Source organism: Chrysemys picta, chromosome 6 (genome assembly GCF_011386835.1).
Source record: "Chrysemys picta bellii isolate R12L10 chromosome 6, ASM1138683v2, whole genome shotgun sequence".
Taxonomy (NCBI): Eukaryota; Metazoa; Chordata; order Testudines; family Emydidae; genus Chrysemys; species Chrysemys picta.
In genome coordinates this window covers 58,020,811-58,042,451 of record NC_088796.1, presented here as the reverse complement: position 1 = coordinate 58,042,451, position 21,641 = coordinate 58,020,811, and the positions used below count along the sequence as shown (strand labels likewise).

The following is a 21,641-nucleotide window of genomic DNA, read 5'->3' as shown; positions in this document are numbered from 1 at the left end:
AAAAATATTAAAAAATAAAAGTAATGCCCATGAAACCAGAATTATTGTGAAATGTGCAATACAGAAAGAAACTTGGGCTGCAGTCCGGTAAACATGTATCCATCCTGGTAACTTTACGCACCTGAATAACTTTATGCACAATAGCAATCCTACTTAAGTTACTTGTGTGTAAGTTTTTGAAGGGTAAGGTCTTGTTTTGGTTTTAGCAAGCTGGAAAAAAAAGTTTAGAACTCTGAGGCAAACAGTTAACAGGTAGGATAGCTCATCCTGCGCTGTTCACTAGACACAGTAACTTGTAAATCTAGAAAGCAAGACAAGTTATTAAAGTAGGGCATGTGAGTACAAAATGCATTCTTGAGGTAAAAGATTATCTGAAGTCACTTGGTTTTGAATCTGGTGTTCAATTCTTCTAACAGCTTTTTACTTTGTCAGATTTTATTTGCTAGATTTTGAAGAGCCAGAAGTAAAGGATTCTGTATTGTGATTGGTTGTGAGACAATTTTTTTTAATTCAAAAAATCATTGGTGTTATTAATTTGCCAAACATGGAAAAAGTGCATTATTGCCCCAAATAAAAAATCAACTTTTTTCTGCTCTCAGTTGATAATCAGCTCAGAATGTATCAGTTGTGGTTGAAATAGGTCAGTTTACTAGTGCCCTCTTCTGCTTTACATTGGTCTCTGCTGCCCTCTCCTAACCTCTGCTCTCCCTCTAGCAGTTTCTGTTCTTTCTCTCACTGATCCAGCAAGACCTTGGCCCCCTCAGGTCCCTTATGTCAAACAAGCAGGCATCTACTACACTACACGGTCTGAAGGTGACTGCAGAGAGAGAGGGAAAGAGAGAGAGTAGTCCATGGAAAAGCAGGATGGCTTCTCTGAAAAAATACATCAATCACACAAGTCCAGCTATCTCAATTAACCCTTAGTTAAGCTGAGACCTCCTGGAGAAACTGAAAAGAATTTGAAGGAATAAGAGATGCTATCTGCCACAAGGATTACCACTCTACATGCGGATCAAAGACAATTCCACATTTTACCCTAGTGATTAGCTGTAATTAAATAAAGTAAGTCTGTTTAAACTTCATTAGCAGCAAGACGTTTGCTACAGCAGAGTGGGCACAAATCATCCATTCTTAATTAAAAGATAATCCACAGGATGACCATAATCTTCTTCTAAAAATACACCATTTCCCCCTGAAAGATTTCCTCATCAAATAAGGATAAATAACGGTTTCTATGTGTTCAAGATATGAAGGAATGGATGCTCCTTCCTGTTTGCTTGAGTGAGTGCTGAATGTGCCAGATAACATCACTTTGGCATGCTATTATCTAAAATGGTAGAATACCTCACTTCAGCAAAGTCTCACATAAATCTTTGAAAACAAAGACATTGCATATGTATGAGCTGAAATAGATATGACAGTGTTGGCACATTAATATTCCTGACACTGGGGGGTTTCAAACTTTTAAGGAGAAGTTACCAATGAATCCAGGCTATAGCTGGTGAAAGAGGGCAATTACTAATCAGGCATAACCAAACATATTGAAAATACATAGTAAAGGAAAAAGGTATTGGGTCAAATGTATATTACAGGATAGTCCCTTAAGAACAACTAATTTGGGACAGAAATCAAGGTTGTACTCAGTCTCACATAAATAGTATTCTGGGAGTATCAGTCTTAATCAGTGGAAAAAGAACACTACTTCTGTAGACACTTCGAGGGTGTATGGGTAACATATGTTTCCAATTATTCCGTAACAGCCCTCATTAAAAGTAACTACAGAGCCTAATTGAACAGTTCTCTGCATAGTTGCTTTTGGACTGAAAATGGTCCTAGTGTGGCATGTTGTCTGGTTATTTATCTATTTTTAGTGCTTGATGTGAAAAAAATATGGTATCCACTTCACTCTGCTGCATTGACATAAACAGCTGTAGAGAATGTAAATAATGCAATAGAACTGACACTGTAGTTCCAGCTATCTGATTCTTTTGGGGCTGACCATGATCCCATATGGAAAGGACCACTTCTGTAAACAATAACAAGAAAATATCAGTTCCTCTTAAGTATTAACAAACCTTAGTGAATTATAATTCACTCTGAGAAAAAAAATGACACTGTCTTTTGGTTTATGCTTCATTTGGATGGTGTATGCACTGATACATTCACATGCGGTACTTAGGCCCTGATTCCTACAACGGGCCTCCACATGGGTGCAGGGGCCCACCCACAGAGAGCTGAATGTAGGGACAGGACTTTAGATTTTGGGCAGGCACTGGAGCTTTTTACCAGTACATGAGGCATCTAGTATGGGTTTTAAATCATATGAATAGATAAAGTAAACAAAAGCCATTAAATCATTAGCAGAGGATGAAGATTCTTGTGTTAGAATCTGAACATAATTCTTCAAACTCCTCTTTATAACTTAAACTTAATATTGAAATGTTTGCAGGTAGTGACCATTTCCCATAAGTATACAGCAGGTCTGTATACATGCTAACCTTGAGGTTTAGGACAGAAGGGCTGTTTAAAAGATTGTCCATTACTGCAAACCTGGTTTTTGTTTTCCGGCTCTCTAGCCATTTATCATTTTTTGCACATTTTGGCATCTCAGGCTTAGTCGTGACTCCTGACACCCCATAACCTCTCAGCTCACATGGATGAGGGCCTAAAAAATTCCTCTTTCACAAACAGGCATGAAGCTAGCTCTTGATAAAGGCATCTCAAACCCATTTGATGACAAGTCAGCTTTTTTATATAAGGGAGCACCTCCAAATATTTTAAAACTTTCATCAAATCCTGTGGAGTTGCTGAGGTCAATGCTTTCAAAACAACTAGAAATACATCTGTGCTTTGGTCTTGATTTAACTCTTTTATTACACTAATGTTATCTGTCATTTCCTGTGTGTGTTCAGCATTGCTACTGAATGGCAAAACATCATGGATAGACCACACCAAAAAGAAAGAATCTTGTACTGTGCTATGATAAGCAGCACTGCTTTAAAAAGAAAAAAAAATATTCCAAGTTGATAGATTATTTGGCAACAGCAAGATATTACATTTCCCATGGTCTTGAACTATAATATACACTGGGAGATAATTGTATAAATGGTTTTGTCTCCAGTCTACTGTATTGGTTTTTAATTCTTTTATAGCTCCACAATTTTGGGAAGGTCTCACTTCAAATGAAGTTTGCACTGATATTGGAAATGGTGTAGTCCATTCCCAGTGCATATAGGCCTGGTTGTGTCTCTCTTCTATAAATGGAGTAGTAGTTTAGGCCCCAAATCATCAAGGTACTTAAGCATGGGCATAATTTTAATCACATGTATAATCCCACTAAAGTCAATGGAAATATTCATGTGCTTAAGTATCTTGCTGCATTGGACCTCAAATACTACTCCATTTGAGTAAGAGTGGCGCAATCTGTTTTACATAAATAATCCCATAGTAAAAAATATTTTTCCCAACGAACTACTTTAACTGTCCATTTAGCAGGAATTATAACAACAATTCTAACTTCCAAGGGGAGTTTAGAGCCATAGAATCATAGGAGATTAGGTTGGGAGAGACCTCAGGAGGTCATCTAGTCCAACCCCCTGCTCAAAGCAGGACAAACCCCAACTAAATCATCCCAGCCAGGGCTTTGTCAAGCCAGGCCTTAAAAACCTCTAAGGATGGAGATTCCACTACCTCCCTAGGTAACCCACTCCTGTGCTTCACCACCCTCCTAGTGAAATAGCTTTTCCTCATATCAAACCTAGATCTCCCCCACTGCAACTTGAGACCACTGCTTTTTGTTCTGTCATCTGCTACCACTGAGAACAGCCGAGCTCCATCCTCTTTGGAACCCCCCTTCAGGTAGTTGAAGTTTGCTATCAAATCCCCCATCAGTCTTCTCTTCTGCAGACTAAATAACCCCAGTTCCCTCAGCCTCTCCTCATAAGTCATGTGCCCAGCCCCCTAATCATTTTCATTCCCCTCCGCTGGACTCTCGCCAATTTCTCCACATCCTTTCTGTAGTGGGGGGCCCAAAACTGGACGCAATACTCTAGATGTGGCCTCACTAGTGCCAAATAGAGGGGAATAATCACTTCCCTTGATCTGCTGGCAATGCTTCCACTAATGCAGCCCAATATGCCATTAGCCTTCTTGACAACAAGGTCACACTGTTGACTCATATCCAGCTTCTCATCCACTGTAATCCCCAGTTCCTTTTCTGAAGAACTGCCGCTTAGCCAGTCGGTCCCCAGCCAGTAACAGTGCATGGGATTCTTCTGACCTAAGTGCAGGACTCTGCACTTGTCCTTGTTGAACCTCATCAGATTTCTTTTGGCCCAATCCTCCAATTTGTTTAAGGTCACTCTGGACCCTATCCCTACCCTCCAGTGTTTCTACCTCTCCCCGCAGCTTAGTGTCATCCACGAACTTGCTGAGGGTACAATCCATCGCATCATCCAGATCACTAATGAAGATGTTGAACAAAACCAGCCCCAGGACAGATCCTTGGGGCACTCCGCTCTATAACGGCTGCCAACTAGACATCAAGCCATTGCTCACTACCCACTGAGTCTGACGATCTAGCCAGCTTTCTATCCACCTCATAGTTCATTCATCTAATCCATACCTTTTTTAATTTGCTGGCAAGAATACTGTGGGAAACTGTATCAAAAGCTTTGCTAAAGTCAAGGTATATTATGTCCACTGCTTTCCCCATATCTACAGAGCCAGTTATCTCATCATAGAAGGCAATCAGGTTGGTCATGCATGACTTGCCCTTGGTGAATCCATGTTGACTGTCCCTGATCACCTTCCTCTTCTCCAAGTGCTTCAAAATGGATTCCTTGAGGACCTGCTCCATGATTTTTCCAGGGATTGAGGTTAGACTGACCGGTCTGTAGTTTCCCAGATTCTCCTTCTTCCCTTTTTTAAAGATGGGCACTATATTTGCCTTTTCCCAATCATCCGGGCTCTCCCCCAATCGCCACGAGTTTTCAAAGATAATGGCCAATGGCTCTGCAATCACATCAGCCAACTCCCTCAGTACCCTTGGATGCATTAGATCCAGGCCCATGGTCTTGTGCATGTCCAGCTTTTCTGAATAGTCCTTAACCTGTTCTTTCACCAGTGAGGGCTGCTCATCTCCTCCCCATACTGTGCTGCCCAGAGCAGCAGTCTGGGAGCTGACCTTGTCTGTGAAGACCAAGGCAAAAAAAGCATTGAGTACTTCAGCTTTTTCCACATCATCTCACTGGGTTGCCTCCCCCATTCAGTAAGGGTCCCACACTTTCCCTGACTTTCTTTTTGTTGAGAACATACATGTAGAAACCCTTCTTGTTACCCTTCACATCCCTTGTTAGCTGCAACTCCAATTGTGCTTTGGCCTTCCTGATTACACCCTTGCATGCTCGAGCAACATTTTTATACTCATCCCTAGTCATCTGTCCAAGTTTCCACTTCTTGTAGGCTTCCTTTTTGTGTTTAAGCTCACCAAAGATTTTTCTGTTAAGCCAAGCTGGTCGCCTGCCATATTTGCTATTCTTTCTGCTCATCGGGATGTTTTTTTCCTGCGCCCTCAATAAGGCTTCTTTAAAATACAGACAGCTCTCCTGGACTCCTTTCCCCCTCATATTAGCCTCCCAGGGGATCCTGCCTATCAGTTCCCTGAGGAAGTCAAAGTCTGCTTTTCTGAAGTCCAGGGTCTGCTGCTCTCCTTTCTTCCTTTTGTCAGGATCCTGAACTCGACCATCTCATGGTCACTGCTGCCCAGGTTGCCACCACTTCTACTTCCCCTACCAATTCTTCCCCGTTTGTGAGCAGCAGGTCAAGAGGAGCATGGCCCCTAAATGGTTCCTCCAGCACTTGTACCAGAAAGTTGTCCCCAAAACTCTCCAAAATCTTCCTGGATTGTCTGTACACTGCTGTATTGTTCTCCCAGCAGATGTCAGGGAGATTGAAGACCCCATGAGAACCAGGACCTGTTATCTGGAAACTTCTGTTAGTTGTCCGAAGAAAGCCTCGCCTACCTCATTCTCCTGGCCTGGTGGTCTATAGCAGACACGCACCACGACATTACCCTTCTTGCTCTCGCCTCTAAACTTAACCCAAAAGCTATTTTTTAAGAGCTATTCAGGTAAAAAAAAAAAGTCCATCAAAAATGGCAGTAATCCACTATAGTTTATTATCACAAAAAGACAGCCCCAAAACTGTTTGCCTTTTGACCAAAAAAAAAAAAAAAAATCCATTGTTTAACAAAAAGTTCATTATACATTAAATAGACAAAACATTCATGGTATGGAACCACTGATATTCAATGTACAATGAAAATGAAGTCACTGGATTCTGTAAAATGTTCTCTTGCATGTCATTTCATTGCAGAAAATAATGAATTGCAGCCTCTTCTTCCTCCCAGTGCATATTTGGGATAGTTTACATGACTTTGAAATGGCTTAAATACTTCATCGCCTACTGTTGTATCCCCTCATAAAGAGAAGAAAAAGACATTTACTTTCACTGTTTGACTACATGGATTTCTTATTACCATATGGAACTGAGAAAAATGTAGGTAATATTGCTTTTAAAGAGAAAAAAAAGCATCTGATAATATTTATATAAGAGTTATATGAAAAATATCTAATCAGATATAAGGAGAATCCCAATATATGTACATACCTTTTAGGGCAGTAGGAAGATTTTGTAAAACCTCTGATAAAAAAGAACTAATAATGTTGCCTTGGAAAGTTATCTATAGCTAAGGATATACACTTCTACCCCGATATAACGCTGTCCTCGGGAGCCAAAAAATCTTATCGCGTTATAGGTGAAACCGCGTTATATAGAACTTGCTTTGATCCACCGGAGTGTGCAGCCCCCCCCCCCCCCCCCCGCCCGCCCCCGGAGCGCTGCTTTACCGTGTTATATCCGAATTTGTGTTATATTGGGTCGCGTTATATCGGGGTAGAGGTATAATTATATTCCCTGTAACTGTTAATTCTGAAGGTTTGTACATATAGAAATAATGTCCATGTGTACCATATTCCATTAGAAAAATCCAATATGAACATAAAATCTACCCACCCACTTTTTCCTTCTGCTTATATAAACCAGCATGCCTAGCTCAGATCTTCTATGCCTATACATGCTTCACATTTCAGTATGACAAGTAAATAACATCTTCCCCCCCGCCCCCCGCCCCAATCTGATTTATGAGACTGGATTTATTGTCTTTTGAGAGAGAGAGAGACATTATGTGTGAAAGGTCAAGATTTACAGAATCTACAGTAATTGGACCACCCCATCTGTTGTGTTTATAATATGCTTCTGTGCCTACAAAATATTCTATATTTTCAAAGAAGCTACTTCCAAATATCCATTAACCCATAAAATATATATTCCGCTATGATATATTTTCTAAACATATTTTAAAATACAGAATTTTCAAAGTAATATAAAGTCAACAGAGCAGCAATTGCTACTCTTTTGCTTTAGATATTCATGTATGCTTAAGTTTGAAATGTACATACTGTACATTATTTGCCATTGAGGCCCTGATTTTGCATTGTAATCTGTGTGAATGGACTTCTATGCCTGTGCAGAGTCCCAGTGAAGTCAATGGGATTTCACACAGGTGGTATACTGTGCCTATGAAAATCACCCAGTCCGGCCCCCTGACCGAGCGGCTCCCTCTGGTGGCCGGCCCCGATCAAGCGGCTCGGGCCTTGGGGCGCAGGCCCAGGTTCTGGCCGAGTGTGCCGGCCCCGGCCGAGCGGCTCCAGCCCTAGCGACTCAAGCTCGGCTCGGGGCCCGTGGCCCCGAGCTGAGCGGTGCCGGCTAGTGGCCGAGCACCCCCAGCCCCGGTCACAGTGGCTCTGGCCCAGCTCGGCTCAGGCCCCGGTTCCAGACTAGTGGCTCCGGCCTGGCCCCGGCCCCGGCCCCGGCCCCGGCCTTGGGCGAGCGGTGCTGGCCAGTGGCCCGAGCACCCCCAGCCCCGGTCCCAGCGGCTTGGGCCCCGGTTCCAGTCGAGCGGCTCCAACCCGGCCCTGGTCCTGGCTGAGCAGCGCCAGCCAGCGGCCGAGCACGCCTGGTCCCAGCGGCTCTGGCTCCGGTCCCAGCGGCTCCAGCCCAGACCCAAGCCCCATGACCCCTCCCTATTTTCCCAGACATGTCCGACTTTTTGGAAATTCCTCCCAGATGGGGATTTGAGGACCAAAAAGCTGGATATGTCTGGGAAAATCTGGATGTATGGTAACCCTAGATTAACAAGCAAACAAAGCAGAATCTAGAACCAGAGCAAATAGGCAATGGGGAGAGACTCAGACCACCAAAAAACCTTGGATTAGCATGGAAGCAAGAACTGAGTCTGTATACAGAGCTGACCATGGGGATAAAGATGGGAAAATTAGAGTAAATTTTTTTTTTAACTATCTCATTGGGAAACAAGAATGAGGCATGAGACACTATTACAAGAATAATGCCTGAAACATTAGAAGAGTGATAAAAGTATTTGATGAATACTGTGACGCCAGAGAATGAGACAATAGAGAGAGACTGATTTTCTGCCCAAAACCAAGCAGCAGAAGAGGGAATAGGTACTTACGTTGAAGAGCTAAGAAGTCTGGCATCCACATATAACTTTGGAGACGTAGGATAGGTCATGGGACACACTGTTCTAGACTACAGGAGAAATCATTGAGAGAAACAGAAAATAATTATTAATAATAATCAAACCCTACAGAAATGCCGCCAAATAGCAGCTGAACTGTCCATGGAAAGGATCAAAAGAGTGTCAGCCTCTAGTGCAGAACAAATACACAGATTCAAGCTAAAGGAACCAAGGAAGCAGGACACAGACAGACCAAACTGAGAATGCAGGCATCATGGTCCACGATACTTACTGAGGAAAGCAACACAATAAGCAGAAAGAAAATGTGCCCAGCCTATGGGCAATGGTGCAAGGGACATGGGAAACAGAATCACTTTATATCCCAGTGCAGCAGCTACCCCAGGAAATGAAAAGCAGCAGTATATTCAGTGACTGAAGATGTAAAGACTTCCAATGAAGATGAGAATATCGACACTTTGACTTTAGCAGATTCAAAGTCTCTCAATATACATATAATGCAGAACAAGGCAGCTGCTGATTCAACTGCCATATTTGCTACTATATTTCTTAGATCAGTGACAAATTCAGTACCAGCTGGATCGTGGAACCACCTGTAGTGTAATCCCAGCAACACTGATAAACTGCAATATTAGAGTGGAAAAAGGTGACCAAGTGCTGGTGATGTACAATAAAACCATTCTGATGCCAGTGGGCAAATACAGGCATTGATAAGAAACACACAAATCAAGAGACTTATCACTTGACACACAGGAGTGTTGACACAAAGGAGTATCACCCACTACTGTGCAGCAGGGCAGTGGATCTGATTGCAGTACACCACCAGAATATCCTAATCTGGGAGAGGAAGGAGAACAGTCGCTGTGGGTCCTGCATAGCACTTTAACAAAAGATAAGGACATATTTCAAGCAGATGTACACTCAGGGGGCAAACTGAACAAAGAAGACCTCCCCCCACCCACATGTACAGCCCAGGAGACTACCAAAACAGAGTTCTATCAGCCCTGGAGGAGCCACTGAAGAAGGAATGGGCAATCCTGCAAAGAAGAGGTGTTATTGCACCTGTTGAAACTAGCATAGAGTGGATCAGCAGCCTAGTAGAGGTGAGAAAACCATTAGATAAACTTAGGATCTGCATTGATCACAAACCACTTCACAGAGCACTGAAAAGATCATTACCAATGATCGAGGACATACTGTTGGAACAATGTAGGGCAAATGTGTTCACTGTTTGTGATATCAAGAATAGGTTCTGGCATATTGAACTAAATGAGCCATCCAACACTCAACCACATTTGCCACACATTTTGGCAGGTACTACTGGGTATGAATGCTTATGGACATCAGTCCAGTCCCACAGGTGTTCCAATGTAAACTAAACTAGGCACTAGAAAGAATCCAGGACATCAAGATTGTAGCTGATGGCATTCTTATTGTAGGAGAAGGAGATAAGGAAGACTCAATCTATGGCCATGATACCAAGCAGTGACTATTCCTAAATAGGTGCTGGGAGCAGAATATTAGCCTGAATGCAAACTCCCTGAAGATGAGGAGCATTCAGATCCCTTACTTTGGGCATTACTTGACTTTCAAGGGACTCAGGACAGACACTGAGAAACTGAGAGGAAATGCGCAGATCAAAGGATGTGAATAGAGTTCAGTGATGTATAGGGATGGCCAGCTATCTTTCCAGATTCTGCACACACATATCTAAGCCGGTGAACCTTTGAGATAGTTAACACACAATGATGCAGTATGGAAATGGTCAGAGACCCAGTAACAGGCATTTGAAAGAGTAAAGAAAATCAGAAATTAGGCATCAGTTCTAAAGTACTATGGATCAGCTAGAGCCACAGTGCTGCCTCAGAATGAGGCCTAGGAGCAACACTGCTGCAAAGTCAGCACTCCACAGCATTTTCTAGTAGAGCTCTGACAGACACAGAAAGGAGAGATGCTCAAAAGGAGCTATGAGTTGTGCTCTTTGGAATGGAACAATTTAATTAGTTCACCTTTGGGCACAAGTAGACATGCAGTCTCATCCAGGGCCGGCTATAGGTTTTTTGCCACCCCAAGCAAAAAAAAAAAACCAACCTCCGAGAGCGCAACTGCCGAAGCAAAAAAAAAAAGGGGGCCGGAATGTCACCCCTGAAATTGTGCCGCCCCAAGCACGTGCTTAGTTTGCTGGTGCCTAGAGCCGGCCCTGGTCTCATCGGAAGCCATCAAAAAGCAGCATGAAGAAACCACTTAGGAGTGCACCCAAGAGAACACAATGCATATTATGATGAGGATATTGACAGTTTGACTTTAGCAGATTCAAAGACTCTCAATATACATGTAATGCAGAACAAGGCAGCTGTTGATTCAACTGCCATATTCACTATGATATGAGGATAAGTTACTGCTCAAGAAAGTCACTACTGGTGGCAGATACACTGATTAGGGTATGCCTTCCACAGTACGACACAGATGGCTCCGTGGAACAGGAGACAGAGTTTATCAACATGCTACAATACCTTATCATCTGTGATGGGAAGCTCCAGGGAATCCAACAAAGCACTGAGCAGGATGGCATGCTTCAGGCAGTAAAATCATTCATATTCCAGGATTGGCCAGATGGCAAGCGCCACTGGATGTTACCCCCTACTACCAGGGGAAGGATGAGCTGTGGGTTCAAAATTGGATTCTATTTAAAGGGAACTATAGCACAGTGACTACTTACTTTATTTCTCCCCCACTCTTCAGGAGCCTTTAAGAACTCCAGACCACAGGTACTTTAAACAATCCCCACAAGGGGTCCCATTTATTTAGTCCTCTGGGCACACACTGGTCCTCCAGGCCACAACCTCAGTTCAGTATCCTTCTCCCAGTAGTCCAAAATAACATACTCTTTGAAAATCAAACAAAAACTCACACAATCTTCATCCCAGTTTCAGCTGGGCACAGCCCCGCCTCCCCAAATGTCTGTCTGTTTGGTTGGTTCCCAGGACTTCTTGCCTTGAGTTTATCTCTTTATCCATAGGCTTTCTCAGTTGGTATCTTCCTCTGCTGACTCAGGGCCCTGCAGGAACCTTCTTACTATTCCCTGTGGCATCTACATTCATTGTTGCAGTTTTCTCATCTTTTCCAATTTACTGCTAGCCTTCCTGTCTCTGACAGGCTCAGCTCCTCTCTTAGTTCCATAACCTGCCCTGAAGTTTCTTGCTGCCTTTTATATTGGAATAACCTGGTTCCTTTCATGTAGGGCTCATCTTGTAACCAGGGCTAGCTTTGCCCCATGCTCTCCAGCACATGGGCAAGCCACCCTGTTACAGGGACAAACCGCTAATCCTAAGAGATTAAAAATTGATATCAAGACAGAGGTATCAGCTTTACACCTTGGGATGGAGACATGCCTGAAACAAGCCAGGAAGAGTATTTACCAGACAGACAAGAATGTCATTGAGATCATACATAGAAAAGTGTGAGGCATGCAAAGAGTATAGTGATCAACAACAGAAGGAGACTTTATGCCTCATGAAATCCCAACCCGACCCGGGGAGAAGGTCCGAACAGATCTATTCACTTTTAATGACACGGAATGCCCGGGCATAGTAGATTACTGCTCCAGTTTCTGGAAGGTGTACTATCTGGAGAATAATCAGGCAAGAACTGAAATCAGGAAACTAAAGGTTCATTTTTTTCGGGTATGGCATACCGGACAAATCTCCAAACAATCTGAGCACAGTATGTCCGCCATTTGGTACTGCAGCAGAATTAAAACTATTCAGCGATAAATGAGAATTTTAGCACAGGACGTCTTCCCCTGGCTACCTTCAATGCAATGGATAGGTAGAGTCAGCAGTAAAAACAGCCAAGAGACTGATGACAAAGGAAAATCAGACAGGAAGAGATCCTTATCTGGCAGTGTTGGACCATTCCAATACAAGCTCGCAGGGATGAGATAGTAGCCCTGTGTCATGGTGCCTGGTAAGTGGCTCACAAGTGAGAGTGCCAATCTTAGGACAGACTGTCAGAAAACAGGGTAGACATCCCAAATTGGTGGCATATTCTATAATTAGATCTTACCAAACCAGTTACAAGCATGCACTCCTCGAGTACTATATTAGCTTTACTGTGGAGCCACAGATGCTTCCTTTAGGCTCTCCAGCATATCTTGCCACTCAGACAAGCTGGACTTTGTGATAAAAAGTTATTAAAACTAAAAATCACTTCACATTACATTCTTCCAACCCCAAAAGGTTGGTCATTCATGCCAGGTCAGTAGATACTCTGGATCTCATGCTAATAACAATGCTGTTAGCCAATCTTTTAGTAAATCTTTAAGAAAAAGAAATGAGAGTTATTGAGGGGTTAAAGCAGGTAAACTATATAACAGGTGAGTCAGAGTTTGTAAGTTGAAATGATAGTAGTGATGTGGTATCTGCTAGTTTCCCATAGGTCTCTCAGAGTTGCCAAAATGGCTTTATGGGACCTCCATGTTGTACCTGGAACACCCCCCTGACAGCATCCAAATAAATCAGAGACTCAGAATTGCTTCCTTCTTATAGCTGAAAACAGTCTGAAAAGTGTTTTCAGCACAGCCTGGGTCCGTAGATTCTCCATTGTTGAACACACAATGACCCACATTTTGAAGTCAACATGTTCCTTCATTTACATTTCCAAGACTCCAGTCTCCAAGGGGGAAATATAATGTAAACACAATGTGATAGCCAGAAACAATTCTTCATTAGTTTTCATGCAGTTTTACACATCAAGTAAATTCACATCTATACATTAACACACATTTCAGTCTAAGGTTAATTAGGTACAGGATACAGAAAGATGAAAACAATGCAATCAGCATATGTCTCTTGATTTCTATCAGCTCTGATCTGAGCTGGTCTGTCTGCGTCACAGAGCTGGTAACCTGTTTAGACAGCATCACACCCTGCATAGAGACAGATGGTCCTGAGAATCAAGAGGGATAGTCTGCTTTAGCCCAGCAGAGAAATGATGGACAGTATACAGAAGCAGTTAATACAACATCAAGCTAAGCAGACAGCCCACTACAACAGAGGACCTGAATCCACAGAAGGGCTAGGTTCAACCATCAAATGACCATACAAAGCAATGACAAAAGGCAACAGTCCAAGCTGCAGTGCAACACGGGTTATATAAAGTAGCTACAGACTCAGGACAGTTGTGGAGATGAAACTGAAGACAACTGAAGAGTAGCAGCAAACAGCTGGTACACCTTGACAGATGGGACCAAGGCCAGGGCCAGGAGGACTTAGAAAGAGCCTCAGTCATCAGCTGACTTGATGTAGGAGAGTTAGGTGAAATGAGGTATATGAGCAATACAGTAGACCAACAGAACAAAGGGAGCAACAGGGTGGAGGCAAGTCTTCCACTAAAAACAATAACACAAAGACGTGGGTGAATTGAAGGTTTATGAGGCCTAACGAGCTGTAAAGGGCTGGTGATAAAGGCCATGTCCCTAGAGTGGGCTAGGTACTCATAACCTCTGGCCCCACCAAGTCAGCAAATGCTTGCACAAAAGACACCACAAGAACAAAAATTGTAGCAGCTTTGCTCATCTGTTTTATGTGGAAGGGTAAGCATGGACGAAGGCATGAATGTGCTAGCTAGAGAAGCAGAAAAGTCCAGGGTAGTAGCAATACTAGCAAAGCAGAGAGTGATGCAATCAGATACACAAATCGATAAGTAGGGAGGGACAGAGATCTGAGGGTGGTGATGAGAAGATTGAATATGATGCAATGGAAAAGGGGCTGTGGAAGAGGGAGTTGATGTGAAGCAAGGAATTAAATAGGAATGGGAATCTATCATATTAACACGTATGCCTCTCTGTGAAACATCTCAATTACATTTCAGGAAAAGATGAATTTTCCATTTCCATTGCTAACTTCCCCTCATTTGTTTCTCATTACAATAAGTAAACAAGATTAAATGGCAAATCCTACAGTTCACAGAGTACAGCACACAGCTGAGCTGTCTTCCTGCAAATACCTTACAAGTGTATTAACCATCATATGTCCTTTGTAATGTCTGGATATTTCTCTCTCTTATGCAATTCTAAAAGTTTTAAAATATATTGGCAGGTTCCAGACAACCACAAAAGCTGCAAGTCTTCTTTTGCCAATACACAGCTTTTAGTGTAATTGCTTATTTGCAGTCTCAGCAAGCCAGAGAGAAGAATTTTATCCTCTTTGGTTCATTTCTGAATACTAACTAGCCGGCCCAGTCAAGGCTCTCTAAAGAGTGAAACTGCATGAGAGACACTGCATTTGACACAGTCAGGAGGCAAAAGAAAGAGCAAAACAAAAGTCTATTCAGGTTTGAATCCTCTGATATACTCCCCCATCCCCCATCCCCTTTAAAAATAAAGAGAAAGGAAAAAACTCATGAATCCATGGCTGAATGCGTGGCGTTGTCAGAATAAAGGACAATGAATGACAGCTGACTGTCAGCACAATTCCCAGACTCAGAGTTATCACTTCTTGGCATTTCTCAACTAGGAAAAAAAAAAAAGTGTGCGTACATAACAAGGAAATATCTCACAAGTTTTTTATGAACACTTAAACACCAACCAGTTCATTGCAGTAGAGATAATTAAGCTGGTCCACGTGGGTATCCACCTGTATGTAGTATATTTTTTTCTGAGAAATGTTCCCAGTTCAACTCATTAAATGCTTTTCTATAGATAACAGTGCAAAGCCATAGGGGTTAGAAAACTATTTCCCCTTTATTTTCTTTTTCCTAAGTGAAGAGATCAGATATATTTAAAGCCGAGAACACTTACACATTCTTGATATTGTAATCTACCTGTTGGTTCAAAAAAATCACCATGGTAAGTCTTTTAACATTTCTGTGTGTTTAACTTCTTTAGGAGCTCCTCTCAAACTCTTTTTTCTCCCTGCAGATTTGCGCACACTCTCCTCTTCACTGACTGCCTTAATCCTTTGGCTCTTTGTTGTTCTAATGCAGGGGTTTCAAACTCTAATGACCACGAGGGCCACGAGGACTAGTGCATTGGCCCGCATCACTGACACCCCCCCTCGCTGCCCCCGGCCCCGCCCCCACTCCACCCTTTCCATGAGGCCCCGCCCCTGCCCCATCTCTTCTCCACCTCCTCCCTTGAGCGCGTGGCTCCCTGCTCCTCCTCCCCCTCCCTCCTAGAAAGTGCTAAGCGCCACCAACAGTAATGCACCTCACTCAAAGGACAAAACATGCACTTAGTTAGATTTACTTCTGCTAAAGCCCCCCCACTGCACTGGGCTACGCCACCACTCCACCCCTGCTCTGCTTCTTCTAGGGGTGGCAGGTTTGAAGAAATTTTGGTGGTGCCCAGAACCTTCCCCCCCTAAACTCCACCCCCACCTGCCTAAGGCTCTGGGAGGGAGTTTGGGTGGGGGACGGAGTCTGGGGTGCAGGCTCTGGGATGGAGTTTGGGTGCTGGGTGCAGGGTCTGGGCTGGGGCAGGGGGTTGGGGTGCAGGATCTGCGATGGAGTTTGGGGATGGGGGGTGCAGGGGTGAGGGCTATGGGGCTGGGGATGAGGGGTTTGGGGCATTGGAGAGGCTCAGGACTAGAACAGAAGGGCAGGGGAAGGGCAGCTTGCCCTGGCCATAGTGAAGGGGGGCACTAGGACCCTGCTGCAGCAGGTGATGCCGGAAGCCGGCAGAGCAGAGTGGAGTCAGCATGAGCTGCAGGCTCTGGGGCAGTGAAGGGGCAGCAAGTGAGGCCGGGGGACACTCGGGGGAGACGCGTGGGGGTGGCAGGTGGGGCCGGGGGAGAGACCCAGCCCCAAACATTGGGCAGCAGCGAGCAAGGAGCTTAGCTGCCACATAAAATAACTCTGGGGACGGGGGCGGGGGGAGCTTGGCGGGCCGCAGGGAAGAGCTCCGTGGGCCGCGTGTTTGAGACCCCTGTTCTAATGCATGATCAGCTTGTTTTTAAATCACTTCTACCCACATTTGTTAGTGCTGAAACATTACTTTAGGCTTCTACGTCTCCATAAATCCATATAAATAATGCTCAGGTTTTCCTGAACAAGGTTCAAAAAGCTAATAGGGCTATTTAAATATTTCATTTTAAGTTGGCAGATATTTAACTACAGTTTATATACTAGCAGTAAGTATCTGAGCAGAGAGATTGCAAACCTGGAATGCTAGGTTATTTAGTAATTAAAGTAGATCTGGCCCATTCTCAAAGCACTATCTCACTTAAGCCTGTTGACCATCTGTACTAGAGAGACAATGATTCTATTCTTAGTCCTGTCAGTTTGTTAAGGTTCATAACTGCAAACAAGACCAAGTTCCTAAGTCTTGCCACACTAGGAATGAAGACTGCTTTGGAGTGTGGTTATCTTTTAGAGAAAGGATATAACTTAAGGGTGAGCAGTGAAAGGGGTTGAGACACTGATCTATATCACTTTAAACATTAGCAGGGCACCATTTAGCTTGGGAAAGCTCAAACTTCTGTTACTGCCCCAGCAGGTGTTACTGCACATTATGAATCTTTAGAGAAGAATGAAGAAATCAGGGAGGGAGTGTAAGTGGAATGCAACAAGAAAAACAGGAGGAAGTTAATTTGTGGTCTTAATTTTTTCCAGCTACAAGGAAAAGATGTTTCTGCAGCTGACGGAGATGGTCTTTATAAGTTCCAGAGTTTGCATGAAACCTTTAAACACCTAAAAACAAGGAATGTGTGCAGATAGGGTTTTAGACCAAGACATTTACATTTTTGGGTAAACTGTCATTATCTTTGTGAAGGGACAGCATTTTCAGAATCGGAGGTAAATAATGGACAAAGCCAAAACCTTCAGTCAGAACAGGCCCCCGATTTTAGAGAACTATGAATCTGCATTTGAACAATGTGGTATAGTTCTGACTTTTAAGATTACACAGGCATTTACCAATACTGTACACATAATAAAAGGCCCATATTTAAAAACTTTGGAAGATATTTGTGAATGTGCCATATTACATTACTAGGTGGGCCTAGTAATTTGTGAGAAGCTTTTGAGTGCTCACTTCAGAACTGCAGTCACGCAAAAGATTACAGAGGCAACCAAAGGCTTCAGAGCCTTTCCAAAAGTGGAGGGCTGGGGGCCTGGCCCCCTGTTCCCCGAGCCCCAACCCTCGCCCCTCCTCTTCCCCCAAGGCCAAGCTGGAAGCCGGAATGGGGCCGGGGAGTGAGTCCTCCCGGGGAGGGGGGGAGGGGAAGCAGCCCCTTGCCTATGTCCCTACCCCCTGGTTCCCCCGCCCAGGGCAGGTGGAGGGACCCAGGCTCCCAACAGCTGCCCATGTGGCTTTCCCTGACCTGGCTCCGCCAGGAGTAGGGTTGCCAACTTTCTACTTGCACAAAACCGAACACCCTTGCCCCGCCCCCCCCCTCCAAGGCCCCACTCCCACTCACTCCATCCCCCTTCCTCTGTTGCTTGCTCTCCCCACCCTCACTCACTTGGTCATTTTCACTGGGCTGGGGCAGGGGGTTGGGGTATGGGGGTGGGGGCAAGGGCTCTCGCTGGGGGTGTGAGCTCTGGGGTGGGGCTGGGGATGAGGGGTTTGGAGAGTGGGAGGATGATCGGAGCTGGGGCAGGGTTTGGGGTGCAGCACGGAGGGGGTGAAGGCTCTGGCATGTGGCTGGGGATGAGGGGTTTGGGATGCAGGAGGGTGCTCTGGCTGGGACCAAGGGGTTCAGAGAGCGGGAGGGAGATCGGGGTGGGACAGGGGGTTGGAGTGCGGGGGAGGGGAGGGGTGAAGGCTCCCGTTGGGAGTGCGGGCTCTGGGGTGGGGCTGGAAATGAGGGGTTTGGGGTGCAGGAGGGTGCTCTGGGCTGGGACCGAGGGGTTGGAGGGCAGGTGGGGGATCAGGGCTGGGGCAGGGGGTTGGGCACAGGGAGGTTGCAGGCTCTGGGGTGGGGCTGGAGATGAGAGGTTTGTGGTGCAGGAGAGTGCTCCCGGATTGGACCGAGGAATTTGGAGGGAGGGAGGGAGGGGGGGAATCAGGGCTGGGGCAGGGAGTTGGTGCACGGGAGGGGTCAGTGGTGCAGGCGCCTCGTGGCGCTTACCTCAAGCAGCTCCTGGAAGCAGCAGCATGTCCTCCCTCCGGCTCCTACGTAGAGGCCTGGCCAGGAGAAACAGGAGAAGACAGGAGAAAAGGATAAAGTTGAGTGTATGCACTGCAAATGGTGTGGCCCAATTATTAAATGCAAATATTTATAGGTTAATAGTTCTAAGTCTACAACAGTAAATTGTTTATTCAGATGAAAAGTTTTATTTGGGATTAGACATACAATGTTTTCCTAAACTCAGAGGTAGCATTGTATTTTGAGTTCTGTTTTAGTTCCGCAGCAAACCACATTGAATTCGATTAATCAAAGCACTAATCTACTGAATATTTTCCCCCTGTCCTTCTGACCACCAAAATAAATCCAGATATTTACTCAGAAAAATTAGTAATAGTTTCTATTTTTTCCATTTCTATTCAATTTTCACCCGGTATTGTTGTTGTAGTAATAAACACCGATAAATTCCCAGGAAAAATTAAATACAATAAAAACCGAAAATGAAGGGCCCTAGTTATAAGGTAATATTAAAGTGTCTGCTCTAAAACTGTAAACCTCCACCATCATCAGAGAAGCATTAACAAGTGTGAAATTCTGGTTTGACACAAGAGGTGTTATCTTCTGCCCAACTAAAAAAGGCCACAGACTCCAGACAAATCATTATGGAACATCAGAGGACAAAAGACTTTCTTGATTGCTCCCCACACATCCACTAGAACTCATACCATCAGCTTGAACTCTGGGGGGAAGAAAATAAAAATATCTGAAAGGAAGAAACTGGGTCTCAATGCTGCTTGGACTTTTGAGAGCAAAGATTTCTTAGCATAAGCAAGGGATCCCAGCCTGGATTAGCTCTGAAGGACATATAGCGTTTGCTTCTTATAGAAGCTTCAACCATCCTTGGAACTAAGACTAATTCATATGTATGTTTACCTGTCTAACCTTGTAAATAACTAATTTCCTTTTCTTAATTAATAAATATTTAGATAGTTTATTATAGGATTGGCTACAATCTTCTTTGGTCTGAGATCTAAGGTGCAACTGACCTGGGGTAAGTGACTGATCCTTTGGGACTGAGAATAACCTGAATATTGTTGTAATTTTTGGTGTAAGGGACCACCTATCACAAAAGAAAGCTTACATTTGGGTGGGAAGATAGATCAGAGTACCCAAGGGGACTGTATGTGACTTCATGTTAAGACTTTTGTAATTTCTGAGGAGTTCACACTTTATACGTGGTTGTTGTAATCTAAGTAGAGAACTCACAACCAATTTGGGGTGCATGCATTGCTTCTTAGCAGTCTGCACTGAGGTTGGAACACATACTTTTGAGCCCCTCCAGACAGCTTGACAGTGGCTACTGGAAAACCTAAGGGCAAAATGATAAGACACCCCTTGCTAAATATTTTTGGCTGACAGAGGGAGCAAACTATTCTCTGGACACAGATTTGTTATAAACAGTTTCCTTTTGGACCAGAAAGTGTTGAGTGCTCTCACCTTTCCCTGACTTCAGTGGGAGTTGGAAACTTTCAGTGCCCCACAGGGGCTGTTCAATGTATAGCCTGAGATGGATAAAAATTGAAATACTGTGAGCACCAGTTCCTGTATGGATTCAAAGAAGGGAGAAAGACAGGTGGAGCTGGGGGAGATACATCACTGCAGGCTGCATTTGAGAAGAGAAGCAACTGTTTCATTTCAGCTGACATACTAAGCATGAGAGTAGAGAACCTTTACATTCCATGATTTAAAGTCCTAGGTGATAATAAAGAGGTAAAAATAATATGGGCACATGATAAAACTTATTTATCTTAAGCGTAGAACATGTTCAACAAGTCAGAGATACAGATAGAAATACAAATGTAGAAGGGCTATCATAGAAAAGAGCAATAGCTGTATAATATTCCCAGTTTCTTTGATTGTGCAAGAAATACACACAACTATTAGCAGAAGAAGAAGAAGATGGGTGATGGCATTAGACTGGAATTCAAGATACCTGGGTTCAATTCCCAGTTCTAGTCCCTTACTAACCACCTAATATAAAGAGGTCCCAATTTCATTCACTACTAAAAATACAGCTCTAGTAAACTAGTAGGATTGTTTGTCTATGATGCAATTTGCAGACATCAAATACATGAGAGCTGAGTTCTAGAAATTGACCATTTTAAACATGACATTTAATGATCCATGTTATTTAGATTTAACAAGAAATATTAAATATCTCAAGAATTTTTTTTTGAACACACATTGAAATCTGTACAAGAGACCCTTTTTAGCAGCCAATCTCTTGTCTTAATATTGGCTGCATCTGGACAGCTTTTTACCTATTCCCCTCCCTAGCTCACCAGCACAATAATCTCACCTATGTTTGGCATTGCAATTCAGCTAGAAAAGCTCATGCCATTCTGTGAAAGTTTGTAAAACTCCATAAAACTTAACTACAAGAAAATTAGGCAGAGTGAAACCTGTGTTAAAGAAGCATTCAGACTGGTTGCCTAACAGAGGAGATTTTCTAATTAATATATGGTGATGCTTTGAGGTGGTCTATTAAGACACGAGATTCCTGCTAAGAATGGTCTGTTGTACATTTTCGTCAGATGCTTAACACTAAATATAAAAGTTCTTTTTCCTTTCTGGTAATGGTAGAGCAGGCTAGATGGAACTTGAAATATAGTCTTTAATGCGCACTACATCAGGTATAGCAATATTCACAAAGGAGGACAATGGTTCTAGCCCTTTTTGGTGGTCAGAATTTAGAAATCCTCCATTTTCTATTGTCCATAAATAGACAAAAAGAAGAAAAGATTATAGAAATGAACGAATGGCTCTTACATATGGGCAAAGAGAAGACACTAATAGAAAAATGATAAAGGACAAAAATGTAAAAACACATTGGTAATGCAGCAAACTACAGAAGTTTGGAACACAGGGGTCCTCCTCTCTTGCTCCTCCATCTTAAA

The 21,641-nt window shown here is 43.6% G+C and overlaps 1 long non-coding RNA gene across 1 annotated transcript in view; it reads right to left on the bottom strand.

Annotated features, from left to right (window-relative positions):
• Nucleotides 1-18,745, bottom strand: part of LOC103306045 (uncharacterized) — a 54,018-nt gene extending 35,273 nt beyond the window's left edge. The window contains exon 1 of the long non-coding RNA XR_010602235.1: nt 18,688-18,745. This is a non-coding gene — a long non-coding RNA (uncharacterized LOC103306045). The remainder of the gene's footprint in view (nt 1-18,687) is intronic.
• Nucleotides 18,746-21,641: the final 2,896 nt, after the last annotated feature.